Source organism: Fukomys damarensis, unplaced genomic scaffold, assembly GCF_012274545.1.
Source record: "Fukomys damarensis isolate Sample0158 unplaced genomic scaffold, DMR_v1.0_HiC HiC_scaffold_11, whole genome shotgun sequence".
Taxonomy (NCBI): Eukaryota; Metazoa; Chordata; class Mammalia; order Rodentia; family Bathyergidae; genus Fukomys; species Fukomys damarensis.
The window spans coordinates 33303097-33318941 of NW_022900923.1; the positions used below are offsets into that span (position 1 = coordinate 33303097).

At 34.5% G+C, this 15845-nt stretch overlaps 1 pseudogene; it reads right to left on the reverse strand.

Moving 5' to 3' along the window:
• Positions 1-15196: 15196 nt before the first annotated feature.
• On the reverse strand, positions 15197-15357 carry LOC117285640 (annotated as a pseudogene).
• Between the last annotated feature and the right edge of the window lie 488 nt (positions 15358-15845).

A 15845-nucleotide genomic window follows, 5' to 3' on the forward strand; every position in this document is an offset into this window, starting at 1 on the left:
CCAGCCTGAATTACATAGCCAAAAAAATCCCCCCAAAGCAAAAAAACAAACAAAAAGTTACATGTGGCTCTTTTATTAAACTGCATTCTCAATAACTTAACATTTAGTTTACGAAATTTTATTATTTATTATATCAAGTAAGATTTTCTGCTTTTCATTGACATTTTAGAATATGTGTACTTTTCTATTTAAATATTTTAATACAAAACAATTTTTTTCATTTATGATTTTCATGCTTTGATATATTTAGGTTTAGCGTTTGTTTGTTTGTTTGTTTTTTGAGACAGGGTCTCATTATGTGGTTGAGACTGCCCTGGAACTCACTGCATAGCCCAGGCTGGTCTCGAACTCACAGCGATCCTCCTGCCTCAGCCTCCCGAGTGCTAAGATTACAGGCGTGCACCACCATGCCTGGCCTTAGGTTTAGTTTTGATTCAGTTCTGAACCTTCAAATTTACACCTGCATCATCTACTTGTATTTTATAGTTTTATACACATTTTTGAATATTCTATTTTTCTAGGGGTTTTTTCTAAAATTATACTAGCTCTTTCCGTTGTTATATCACTATGTATTAATATCTTAAGGTATAATCTTAAGGGGATTTAGATCGGTGGTTCCACTCCCTGCCTCACAAGCAGAAGGTCCCAAGTTCGATCCCCAGTACGCCCCTGCAAATCTCTAAATATAAAATGCTTTTTTAGAACCAATGTCTGTTTTTTTTTTGTTTTGTTTTTTTTTTGGTACCAGGGATTGAACTCAGGTCCTTGCACTTTAAAGGCAGGCAGCAGAACCACTAACCGAAATGGCCAGTGAGAACCAGTGTCAATAGCTATTCAATATTTAATTTTTAAAAATGTGTATTCCTTTATAATTTTAACCAAACATAAAATTATGTGATACCTTTCTATTGATGCAAATCTTGATGTTGCTTTAGCACAGAGTAATTATGTCTATGCACTTTGTTTTACAAGGAATTTTCTTAAAACAAAATTTATGTTATGCTAATTATTAAAGTTTAGTCCTTTATGGAATCCCAATAACCCCAGAAATTTAAGTAGATTATATACAGGTCTTCCTTTATATAATTTAAATGGCCATGGTTTTCAACTACAAGAGTTTTTTTAAAAAGCACATAATCTATTTTTTCCTAATTTGTCAGTTAGCTCAGTATTCAATTTTTGTCTTTTTATAAATACCTGTAGCTAAAATGAGAACCAAGACCTGTCATGTAAAGGTGTAAGATCCCCATAATAATGTAACTGTACTGTATACCTAAAATGTACCAATAAACTCAATGAGGAAAATAAATTAAGTCACAGAGAGGTAAACTAAAAATAAATAAATACATAAATATCTGTAGCTTATTAGTTGGAGAGTTGAGACTAAATCCTTTCTTGGAATGATGTTCACATTTTAAAATATATCATCAAGCTTTTATATGTAAATATTTTATCTCATAAAATTCCAGTTATCTTCTTAGAGTCTCTTAAATCTTTCAAACACCTTCCAGTTAGGTTGAGGTTTGTTAGACTTCCTTAAAAACTTATTTTGAACTAGCTACATCAATCCAAATCAAAAGACAACTATGAAGAAAGGTTATATATGCTATGCACAGAAAATACAGAAATATACCAAATTATTATAGATACAGGTTTTTCTTTCTTCCAGAATTTTAACTTTGTTTTCATTTTTAGTTTCAATTTTATATCAGTTATCAACACAAAGATTCCCAGTCCATAATCTCTAGATTTCTGAAGGGAAAGCAATATAATGAGTCTTAAGTGTTATTTTTTAACAACATGACAGTTTCAGAGTCAATAGTAATATAACTCTTAGCATGATTTTAAGCTACAATACAATTAACTCCCAATTGTGTTTAACTGGAAATTACGCTTTTCCTTTAAATGACAATGTTCCTAGTAATCATTTTAAGAGATTCAAACTTTCTCATCTAAGCATTTCTGTTCCTCCAACAGTCTCTGTAATTAGCCTTTGATTTGTCTATTTCTGCTAGTTTCACCCAACTGATGCAAAAGTAAATTACTGCATCTCGAAATGAAATTTGATTTGACAAAATACTCTAAAAGTTACATAGGATGCGAACCTGGGCTACAAACAGCAATGACACCCATATCAAAGGCCACGTTCAAACCCACTCCACATATCCTGTTTCTTCTGACGTCAATACATAGGCAAATGATGTCAATGGCTTCCTAACAAGCATCTAATGCCACAGAAGAGACATTATACATCTCACTGAGCTCTGAGAGTCCCAGACTGAAAGTGGCAATACACTTTCTACTTGTATATAAAGTCCACATTGTGAGGATGTATTATTCTAAACACATCTCCTTTCAGTGCATAGCGCCACAGGAGTGTATTACCAACAGCACGGCTATGGGGAAAGAAAAGCATCATACATTCGTGTTGTATTGTAACAGAAGTAAAATCTATCAAAACATGAAAAAATTTCAGAAGATATTACAATTTTGGAGATTTTTATAAAATCTCTACCAGGTCTGAGGGAGAAATGAGTTGCTTCTTCAGATCATTATTTTACCAACCACATTTTTCTTCCTTACAACTATAAATTCCATATAATTTGCATGTTACTTTGAATTTTGGGGTCGAAATTAGTTATTTTGAAAATATTAAGCCAACAGACTTACTTTACTAAAAAAATTCTTCAAAGTTCTGTATAGTAACTTACTTTATCCTTTGTATTCAATTTATAATCCAAAAACTATAATCAGAAATATTGTACTTACTTTTAGGTTAGTTTCTTATTAAAGAATGGAGGGCTTTAGCCATATGTTCCCCTCAAGCTTCCCAGTCTTGGAACTCCTCAAGTGTGCTGTATCCGCAAGAAGACAGAGTGGCAATTAGTCTTTGGTCTCTAATTAGTTTCACGGTTCTCATTATTGCATTCAAACACAAATGAATTTGCAATCTCAGTGGACTTCTTTTGAATATGAAGACACTGGTTGATTTTTAGTTGCTGCTTAAAAACAGGTCCTGATGAAATACTGCATCTTTTATAGCTGCACATTCCTGACCTCCTAAGAGAACAGGTCCTTCCAAATAGCTTGCAGGTATTCTTTATTACATTTGAGGATATTTGAGCCTCCTGAAAATGCACACATGCTTGTAATATCAGTGTTTTCACCAATATTATAAAATAAAGTGAATAAATAAATGATGAAATGCCACTAAAGTTTTTACTTTTTTCTCACAGAAATTATGATGAAACAACAAAAGTTCCATAACAAATTCAAATAATTAAATGACAACATAAAAAAAAGATGGATGATATAGAGCAGCGGTGGTGAAACTATGGCACGTGAGCTGCAGTGGGCTGTTTATATCATTGAAAGCTCTAAAAGGTTTGTTATCACAGATATAGAGTAACAAATCCAGAAATATAAGCTTTTTTATATCAGAATTTGTAATTTTTTTCAGTCTATAGATGCCCTTGAATAAGTCTTCTATGTATTTGTCAGCAAATGAGTTTCATACCCTGGCTTTGTCTTTGTCAACTTGGTGTCACAAGTCAAAACAGAATGGGGCAAACTATTTTGAATTGATCATGAATACATAATTCCTACTGGTTTACAGCCTCCCAAATAAACACTGAAAATGTTATTTTGTCAATGCTTGTTTGATTTATTTAAATTATTTTTCTAAATTAAAATTGTTTTTAGTAAGTTTATGAGTTAGATCAATAGTTTTCAATCTAGAATCCCGGACTTCAGATTTCTCTACATTGTGAATTTAGAAGTAATAATAATGACCTTCGTGATTGTATAATGATCAAAGTATAAGAAAGGACCAATTAGGTTCCTCCTGTGTTCTATGAACTACTCCCTTATACTATAATGTACTAAAGATTTAATTCTTACAGCAAAGGTATGAGATTAGTATTGTTCATTCTGCAGATAAGGGGATTATACAGCACAGGGATAAGCAAGCTTTCTCACAGTCGCTCATTTAAATGTCCAGGTCGAGATGTCAAATTGAACAAGCTAGCTGTTTTAATCAATATGCATGCTACCTCTCAAAATAGTCATAGAAAGTCCATGAGCTATTTCCAATTCCAAGTGGCCCTAAAGACACCACACATTTAACTATTTTGGGTAAAACACCGTATCTTTGACTTTCATCCAAATCATGACAATTCGGTGTGGCAGCGCTAATTAATGAGAAATTATGATCTGTCTGTCATGACAAATTTGTATGTTGGTACACAAAGAACAAGACTTATCTAACGTCTTATAGTCAGTTGGAAAGTTAAAACAAGAAAATTTAGCTGTCTTGGTTCCTTTCCAACATGTTCCTGAACTTCTACTTTCCTTAATAAAATAGCACATCAGAATTTCCTTCACATGATGCTTTAAATTCTTACTGCACTTTCTAACCTTACCACATTTGAAATATCTAGAGCTAATGCTTTAAAGACTTGCAAACTTTTAAAGTGGCTTATATGCTCAAAAAATATGAAACAAGGTAAAATCCACTTTTTATCCAGTCAGCACATCCTTTAGTAACATATTCTGTTTCTTCCATCTAATTTTAAGGTGCACAGTTGCAATGGTATATAACAACCCGATAAGGTTTCAGTGCAAAATTCAGTCACAGGGTAGGTCAATGTGAAAAATATAATGTTCACATAAATCCAACCTGGATCAAAATTTTTATTGCTGACATGAAAGTAAGCTAAGGTTGGGGTAGAAATGAAAGTGCTATAGAAATGGAGCACACTCATAATCTTTCATTTCTGCCCTGGAAAGGCTTGAAATGCGAAGCCAGGAAATAGAATATGATCAAACATCTCTGCTTGTATGTGACTAAATTGATAAAAGCCATGATAACCTAATTCTCAATTATAAAATGCATTCATGAAGTCCTATCTTACAGCACTGTTATATTTAGATACTCTCAAGAACAATTCTGAACACTGAGTAATGGACCAAAAACTGCTTAATGATAGAATGAATATACAGTGCTACCAAACTATCATTTGTGACACTTTCTTTCACATTTCTAAAGTCCACATGAAGCCAAGACTTATAACATTTTCTGAGCGATGTGAAGAAAAAGAAAGTTGCTATATTTTTCATAGAAGAAATCCTATATATTTTTATACTAATAAGTTCTCTAAAATATAAATTGAAATTCAGTATGTGTTATAAGATTTTTTATAATAGGAAATCATCATGGAATCCCAAAAATTATCAATTAGTCACAACTGGTAAAAATTTAAAATGGTGACACATTAGATTTATAAGCAATTCAATTAATTTTAAATTGTCATTTGGTAGGTTTAAAAAAGCAGAGATATGAATTCAAAGCTGAATGGCCAATATGTATAACCATTTTAAGCTTAAGTAACTGAGAAAGATTGAGGTACAAGAAAACCCCAATATTTCAGATTTTAAGAAATTAGAAATAAAATCACTTAGATAAGAACAAAAGAAAGAATATAATATCCTAATTTCACATACTTAATATTAACATGTTTGCTATTATTTGAAAGATATTAGATAGAAACTATGATAATAGTTTTAGATCATAGTTATTAGAGTGCAAATTTATGCAAATATTCATTCCTGGTGCCAAAACCTCTACTGGTTAGGGTTCTCTAGAGGAATAGAATCAACAGAAAATATATGTGTAATTAAGCAAGGGAATGTATTAGGTAGGCTTATAGGATCACAGCTGGGATAGTCCACAATGTCATGCTGACAGGCCATGATCCAGTAGCTGCTCAACCCCAAAAATGGAAGTCACAGAATAAGAGGAGTCAAGGATGCAGCACTAATCCAAAGTCAAAAGCCTGGAAACTCACTGTAGAGTTAGTGGTATTAGTCAGCAATAGAAGGTTGAAAATAAAGTCTATGGTGAAGACTGGAGCTCTTCCAAAATAAGGACACTGCCTTCCACTTTCCTGTATAATCCTATGCAGGCTACAAGCCTATTGGTTGGTGAAAGCTAAACTAAGCTGGTTCTTCTCCCTGTAGTTTGTTGGCCTGCATGTCAGGCATCTACCAAAACTCCTTGCCCCCCCCCCCGCCACACACACACACACACACACACACACACACACACACACACGCTGTGCTCTATTAATCTGCTAGGCTTTTCTTGATTCATTCAAGATGATACATTATGACTGATAAACATAATCCATCCTTTGTCAACTTGACAAAAAGACACATCTTAATCCCCTCCCCCCGCCACACACACACACACACACACACACACACACACACACACACACGCTGTGCTCTATTAATCTGCTAGGCTTTTCTTGATTCATTCAAGATGATACATTATGACTGATAAACATAATCCATCCTTTGTCAACTTGACAAAAAGACACATCTTAAACCTTACTAAATCTCCAAATACAATAACAAGTTCATAATTATGCCTAACATGATATAGACAACTATCCTATGTACAAATGAAAACAAATTTACTCCCCAGAATGGAAGGCAGAGTTTTTCTTTGGGTTGTGCTTACCATTCTCCTGACATTCCAAAACTTAAATATTATAATGTAAATTTAACAATACTTAAGTACTGAAATTAATTCAATCAGTATTATATTACCGATAAAGAACACAAAAATATCTGCTTATTATATATGCATGTATGTGAAAACATATTTAAAAATGAGAAAGAAGAAAAACTTCTGATAATTATAACCCTCACTGTTGTAACTGGCCATGGGGATTACAACTGGTAATTATAATTACCTTCTTCTACAACCTCTGTGGTATTCCTTTGACTTTTAGGAAGAACCTCAGGAGGTCTTAGTGATTTACTTGAAATGGTGACCTATAATTTAATTCCTGCAGCTAATGGGTCATTTCTCATCTTGTTTATATTTTTGTAGTTTGCCATGGACCTCAGTAAGAGAACATGGTAATACTAGGAGATGGCCGAAGGTATCTTCTGCACTCCAACTTTATTCTCCCTTGCCTTCACTGTGCAGTAGTAGTCCAATTTCCCTTAGTAGTCTGAATGAACTGTCTCCATCAACACTCCCTTTTTAGCTTCTTGACTCAGAGGCATGAGGAATCCAAAATGACTGGTGTTTAATGGTATCACTGTTTCCATAGCTTTTCCCTTAATTCCTGGACCCATGAATCTGGGCTATCAGAGAATCAGTGCTATATATACTGCATGCTGATTCTAGAGAGCATTGCCCCAGGCCTGCAAGTAAATCTTGCCTAGCTGGCATTGTAATCGCATCTTCAAAGAGCCATTACACTGCTTCTGGTTGGTGGGAAACATGCTAAGACAAGAAATCAATGAGCATGAGCCCACTGCCACACTGGCCATAAAGTTCATTTCTTGGTCAGAAGCAGTGCTTCATGCAGTATCATGATGGCAGATGAGGCATTCTATAAGTCCGTGGATGGAAGTTTTGCCAGAAGCATTACGTGCAGAGAAAGTGAATCCATATCCAGAATAAATATTTATTCTAGTAAGAACAAAATGCTACCCTTTCCATGACGAAAGTGTCAATCAACTTACCATCAGGTCATGGGCTGATCACCCCAGGGAATGGTGGCATATCAAAGACTTACTGTTGGTATTGGCTGCTAGCAAATAGTATACTCAGCAGGCCATATCAACCTAGGTGGGTACAAGTGCATGTTGCTGACTGCAAGCATAACCTCCATCCATGCCATTATATCTCCAAACAGCAACCCTATGTTCCACTGACACATAGAACTTGCTGGATAATATGTTCTAAATGGCAGAGCAGGCTGCACAGCATCCTGGACCTGGACCTATTATAGAACCTTCTCTTGTTCCCACTCAAAAGTAGCAGATTTTTGAGTCACTCCATAAATGGGCTGGAGTAAGATATCCAAGTAAGGAATGTGTTGTCGCCAAAATCCAAGTAAGCCATAAGGCATTATGTCTCTTCTAGATTGTAGGAGGGGCCAATACAAGAAATTATCTTTCACCTTAGAGGGGATATCTCTGCATTTCCCATACCTCTTGACTCCTAAAAATTTCACTGAGGTAGACAGACTTTGAATTTTAGTTAGACTTATTTCCCATCCTTTGACAAGCAAATACTTTACCAATAGGCCTAGACTGGTAGCTAATTCTTGCTTACTTGGTGCAATCAAAATAATTCCATCAATATAATAGATCAACCTGATACCTTGTGAAAGAGAAAGGTTATCAATATCCCTGTAGACTAAGTTGTGACACAGAACTAGAGAGTTGGTTATTCATGTAGGACAGTAAAGATTTTACTAGTTTTGCCAGATGAAAGCAATTTGCTTCTGGTGAACCTTACAGATATGTATGAAGAAAAAGACATTTGCCAAATCAGTAGCTGTATACCAGGTACCAGGATATTGTTAATCTGCTGAAGGAAGAAAACCACATTGGTATAGCAGCTGCTAGTGCAGTCAATTTGATTAGCCATTCAGTATCTACCATCATTCTCCAAGATTCATTCACCTTCTGTACAGGCCAAATATACTTTTAGGAGTATAGTACATTTCTCATGGATCAGTCTATATACCTTTCATTTAGGAGCTTTCTGCGGTTTGAGCCTGGTTGTGGTCCTAGACGCAAAAGTAGCTGGGGAGTGTTACTCCTGAGACATATCAGCATTGTCTTTCTTGGTAACTACATCAGGGAAGGTTACTACTGTTTTCATAGGCAACACAGGATTAGTTTCCTCAAGTACTAGCAGCAAGAAGACAGGAATGCCTCTGCCATTGAGAGTGGAGAAGACTCTTCCTGTTGAAAATCTCATGAGATTTAGAAGTTCAATGGCTCTAGCCTTATCAAGTTCCTCCCAAACATTCCCAACCTCGTTTACAGAATTCTGTTCTTTTATCAGTGCCTTCGCTTTAACTTAAAATACTCTTCAAGGATGAGCATTAATTTTACAATGTAATTCAGCCAATCACATTATGAGGGTATGTGTTTGGGTTTTGGTCACTTCAGCCTTACAGGTAAAGGAAGATTCTCCTTCTAGACACATTTAGAAACCAACTGATTTTTATGCATATTTGGAACTTAGAATATGACTATTTTAACTCATTATTTTCCTTTATTACTTTGGCAACATACTTAGAAGTCTTTGGATTGTTTACGCATGTCTGGGTCATTTTATTTTCCTTTAATAATTTATCCAGAGATGTTAAGAGCAATCAGCCAGCATCATTATATTTTTTACTCTTCTAAAAATGTTCAAAAGCATTGTACGTGCAATCACTAAATTCCTCACATTTTATAAATGGCAAGATAGTTAAATGGGTCTATGTTGTGAATTGCTTTAAGCAATTCATATCACAGACTATCAGTACTCTCTATATGAGTGATGGCTAACATTTTAGAGCTTTCAGTGATACAAACAGTGCCATAGGTTCACCACCACTTTAGCCTCATTAAATCAGAGAGTCAACTCCAAGAAACACTAAACCTATTTGAGAAGTTCATTCTTACAATTTTGGCTTTCTAAAAACATTCCTGGTACCAAAATCTCTACTAGACAGGGCTTTCTAGAAAAAAACAAAAACAGAATTAGTAGGAAATATATGTATGCTATGCATGAGAATTTATTAGGTAGGCTTATGGGATCAGAGGTGAGAGATTCCACAGTGCCTATCTGCAGAATCAGAGCCAGGGAGTCCACAGCAGTGGTTTGCATGTTGGAAAGCTGGATGGTCCAGTATCTATCCACTCAGTCCAAGAAGATGGAAGCCACAGAACAAAGAGAATCAATGATGCAGCACTATCCAAGGTCAAAGGTCTGGAAGTTCACTACAGAGTCACTAGAGTATCTGCAGTGTGAGGCAGAAGAAATAGAGCTGATATGCACAACAGATGATGAAGACTGGAACTGGGACACTTCCTCCTCCTTCTTTCCTGCTTTAGCCCACACAGGCTACAAGCCTACTCGTTGGTGCCATTTATATGTGAGATGGGTCTTCCCTTCTCCGTTTGCTAGTCTACATGTCAATCGTCACAGACACACCAAGCACAACACACCACTAAATCTGCTACAAATGTGAATGTCAATCTATTCAAGTTAACATACTATCTTGTAACAGTCACATCGTCCATTACACATGCAAACACATCTAATAATGTGCATTTCTCATAGCAACATATCATAATATTTTAACTCCATGTTTTTGATATGAATAAACAGAGATTGCCAAATATGCACAAGTTTTCTCTAAATATTTTTTCTGTTATTATTTGGCATAGAGGTAAACATCAAAGACATGTTCTAAAACCAACCTAGAGATGTTTACTTTTTGAAAATATAATTATGTTTAAGAAAAAGTAAATTTATAAAGATATAAAAATAAAAAAATAAAAAAGAACTTTTTGCCATCATCACCCTGTAAGTGTCCCATTAATTACACTTTACTATAAAAGTTAAAGTCTCAATATTTTTGGTTCTTGAAGACAAGTACAGCATGGATATGACTTTAATGAAGGAAATAAAGTGGGTGAGGTGAGAATAGCCATAAGGATGAGAGACTGTTCTTCCACACATGCTAAAGAAATGATAGCTAACACAGCACCTGGTTTTGCCTTTCATTTGAGCGATGGCTTCAATAATAACACCAAAATAAATAGCATACAAATTATTTTCTATTTTGGCAAAAATAAATTAGATTAATTATTAGTTGAAAAGTTTTCAGGGGATGATGTACAAGAGAAAAATCTTGACCAGTGCTCTTTGATGTGCTCTGTGGACCAGTGCTGGCCACAGAACTATTCCTAGTCCACTGTGACAAAAGGAACTTGAGTCAGAATAGCAGAATACAAATTGACTACACAGTAACTAACATTATTCGTCAAAAGAGGTAATGTTTATAACAATAGTCCCCATTGAAGAAAATGTCATGTAGATTGCTACTCTGGTACCACAGATATGTTCTATATCTCTTATACTGGTTATAAACATTCCATGGACTAGTTGCTATGAATAACACTGAGCTACAGCAAATAACAAAAAACTAAGGCCTGTGGGCCAATTCTGACTCGCTGTCTGCTTTTGTAAATAAAGTTTTATTAGAACTCAATCAGGCCCATTTGTTTGCTGATTGTCAGTGGCAGCCATGCCACAACAAAGGCAGAGTTGAATACTTGCCACAGAGACCACCTGGTTCATAAAATTTAAATATTTACCAGCTGGCCCTTTAAAGAAAAAATTTGCTGACCACTGAACTGGAGAATAAATACTATTTAGGCAAGTTTTTGATAAAGGAAATTGAAAATTTGAAGTATCACTGATACATGGATAATAATATATCCAAATGTGAATGTTAATACATGTACAGTATTATTGGTTGTATGATTTATAAGAAATGTCATGGTCTTTGTGAATCTTTACAATGGGAACCACATGAAATACTCTACCCGGGCTCTCTGACTTAGATATCAAGAGTAATAACATATTATTAGGGAAATTATAGTGAGTGACCGTTAAGGTTTTAAACTGAATAGCATTCCACTTAGAATATTAGAAACAACAGAGAGAATGTATTCCCTTTTCTTAGACTGATGAATGAATTCCACATCTGGAAGGCTTTTTTATACATTTTTACAAAGGCAAAATATATTCTAAAAACAACCTAAAGAGACCTTCAAATATTTTTTCCCTTAGATCTCCAGAGACCTTCAAATTTTTTAAAATAAGGTTATGACCTTGATATATAATTACATTTCAGAAAAGATAAATTTACAAATTCATAAATGAAACTGAAAAGAGAGACATTCCTATTAATTTAAATTATTCAGTTGAGCCATAAGCTGTTTATTTCTTTCAATCTATATTAAAATATATGCTACTTTCTATTCTTTACATAAAAAAACAAAAACATCAGGATAACATTGTATTTAAAATTGTACTTAATTTGAAGAAACAATGATTGATGTGTATAAATAACTATAGGTAAATATACATGTATTATTAGTAAGATAGGGAATAAAAAGAGGAAAAAATTCTTCCTATCTTGATTACTCCAGTGGAAAGGAAATTTTGATGATTTATCACATCCAAAATAGCAAAATATGTTAAATAAACATCATTTTATATATTGTATGTGTTAAATGTTCAAATGATTTAAACAGTTTTATCATATGAATGGATGTGACTTTCTAAACATGCAGGCCAGTACAAACCACTATTTTTTTTTTGTATTAACAAGCTAAAGTACTTTTCTTTCAAACCACTAGAGAAGGATCCAGAGATTGGTACAACTCAGTGATCAATAATAAAAAAGAAAAATGTTCAACTTTTTTTTTTTTTTTTTTTTTTTTTTTTTTTGCACCGGGGATCAAACTCAGGACCTTGCGCTTTCAAGGCAGGCACCGAAACCCCTGAGCTAAATCCATGGCTCCTACAACTCACTTTCTAATATTAGAAGTGATTACTCTATCACAAGGAAAGAGCATTTTCCACTCACACAAGCTGAGATCAAAAGACAAGATATGACAGCCCTCTAGGGCTGTCATAGGTAATGCAAATATGGCCACTTGCACTGTCTCACCTTTGACCACACCTCTCCCTGGATGACTGGACAAGTAAATATGAATACAAACAAGGTCAGTCTTGCCGAAGAAGCTTTGTTAAACAACAACAACAAAAAAGTCAGCCTGTACCCTGAGGGGTATGGATGGTGGAAGCAATGTACTCTCATGCAAGGAATCCATGTTATGTTCTGGAGTGAAGATAATAATTTCAGAACAGTGTAGCAAGAATATGCATGTCACCAAAGCACACAAACACACCTAAAATGCTAACACTTACTATGCATAGAAATAAATACAAGTAGAGGAACAACAGACACTTTCACTGTTTGCTTTATGTACTTCAGTGTTGTTGGGGGTTTTGTTTGTTTTGCAAAATCACCTTCTGTATTTAAAAATAAACTAAAATTACATGAGAAAGGCTTAAAAGCATATATTGCCATTGCAAACAAAATATAGGGGACTTTTTGACAATTTTTATAATGTCCTGAGCTTTCAGACCTGGTCACAACCTGTAGCAATTTATTTTCTGTAATCATTAGGTAGAACATTAAGGACTGGAAAGATAGATATGATAGTGGTCTAGATGTGAGCAGTAATTAACTGGTGACTTCATCTTAATTTCCCTTTGAATCAGTTTTCTTATCAGATAATTCATCTTGATATGATAGAACTAAAGGAGTATTACTGATATTTATATTTTACATTTTATATGTCAACAATGCGTAAGAAAATGAAGCAAGTCAATATTTAAGGTCTTTCTCAAGCAAACATACAAACAGCATCTTCAATGTACACATTTTCTTCAGTGGAATTTTTCATGCATGTATAGGTTACTGATTTTTTTGAAAACAGGTAGGATTGTTACTGTGTCCCATAAGAAGGAAAATAAAAGAATTCTGCATCCAGGTGCGCCCTTGCTCTGATCTGTCTCCTGCAAAACCTCTAGCACTGAAACAAAGAAAGGATTTGACTTTCAAGTCAACGGAGGTACCTCCAAGTCCTAAGACATAGCTAAGAACTCATCGAGTTCCTCATATTGATTTCTGACAATCAGGCATTACTGAGAAAATTTATCGTATATATTGTATATGTTTTCAAATAGTGAAAAATAGTGGTTGAGCCATATGTTAGATGCCTGGGAGCCAAGTGCCCACAGATTCTGGACAGGGAGAGCAGTGAGAGGTTACATGGATCATAACAAATGCCAGAGATGAATCAACCTAAGCGCATCATCCTTGAAGGGAACTTGGCTGGCCCACACCCCAAAATGACTTTCTCTATACAAATATGACTATCTTCATTAAATACAATGGATATTAAATTGAATCCTTCTCCACTCTCTAATTAAATATAGCTTTGAAAAGAAGGAGTTGTGGGAAATTTTTAAATTAAATTAAGAGAAGTTTCCTGACTTCAAAGACTTTATAATCTAGAAAAGAATATAGAAAAAATAATGATATTTAAAATGTACAGCAGAATTGAATAAAAACCAAAGATGAGACTACCACAATCAGTGTTACAGGCATTCAGAAGAAAGAGCAGCAGCCATAGTATAGTGGACTGGGTTTATAGATTCATAAGTTTTCCCATTACAGTTTTGCCTTTAAGCGGGGGGGGGGGCTTTCAGGAAATAAATTAACATCTCTAACCTTAGTTTACTCATCTACAAAATATATATAGTACCTCTTGCAGAGGGTTGTTTTTAAGTGGTAAAGGATTAAAGGATACATATATGTATATACATTTCAAATAATGTATGTTAAAAATGGTTTGTACTCCCCACACCAAGGACCTATTTTAACTGAAAGTTCAATTTCCATTGTGGAGCTGTTGGGAAGTGATGTGGACCTTTAGGGGCCTACTCGATGGTCCTTAGGTCACTTGCACCATGCCCACGCCCGTAAAGGGAAATACAGACCCTATCTCTTTCTGCTTCTTGTTCTTGCACATACTCCCCCATTATTGGTGCCATTAAGTCACACAATCAATGACTGTGATGCTTTGACTTTGAACCTTCAAAATTGTGATCTAAACAAACTCCTTCTTCTGTTATGTGCCTGTGTCAAGGATTTCATTATTGCACCAAAAAGCTGACTAACACAATTATCAAAGGCTAGGAAAATCAAGAATTAATTCATTAGAAAGAATGAGCTAAAATGTACCAATAAACCTAATACAGATAAAAAAAATTAAACTACACGACAGGGCAGGACAAGAGAGAAAGATAAGGATAGTTTTTAAGTGGGGAGGAAAAATAAGAATAAGGTATGTGAATAGCAAATGCACAGGGTTACCTGAAGAATAGAGAAGATCTTTAAGTTAACTTACTAGCAAAATGTGTGAGGTAGATACATAGTTATATATGAGGCAAGAGGTTAGGAAAATAATTTAGCAGCCATGAATGCCAGACTAAGAAGCTGAAACTTTATTTGATAGATTATAAGAAAACACTGAAAGTTTTAGGGTTATGTACTACACAATCAGAGATATATTAGTGAGACACTAGAAGTTTGTGGGAAGGAGGAATGGGGAAAATTTGGAGGTGGCACATCTTTAATAAATTACTGAAACAGTAAAGGTAAACTTGATGAAAATGAGATGTACTTCTACTCTAGAGATTCAGTGTCTAGGTTCTATTGTGCACAAATTCTGCTATATTTACATGAAAATGTCTATAAAGAGAAATCATGGCCTTATTTAAAACACTGATATTGTTTAAAAAATGAAAACTACCTGTTATCAAGGAAATGTTAAATAAATCATAACACACTTACACTCCGCAGTGTACTACACTTGATCTTAGCCAAAAGGCCAAGAAGCAATCATACTATGCAATGTTACCCTGTAATTTAAAAAAAGCAGGAATAGCTTAATGATGTGAGAATGGAAATATTTCTAAACATGTGCAATGGAGACAAATAACAAGAAAAAAAAGAAAACTTCATACTAAAATGTTTAAATATATTTTTGTATGAATATACATGAATGAAAAAGATTGGAACTGGAAGGATTATACCATTAATCAACAGAAGTGAACTCCAGGAAGGGAATAAGTGCGGGTGGAGGAATGAAGAAGCATTTTTACACTACTCACTCAACACCAATCGGTGCACTGGAACAAAAGTATACCTAAGCAAGAAACGCAAATGTCTTCATGTTAACTCAATTTTGGTAATAGAAAATTGATAATGCATAGATAAGATATTGTATGGGCATAAGTATTAGACAGAAAATTTAAATGTAGTAATGTAATAGGGAGTAATTTATTGCATGTTTTAGTTTCCTATTGCCACAAATTTAGTGACTTGAAA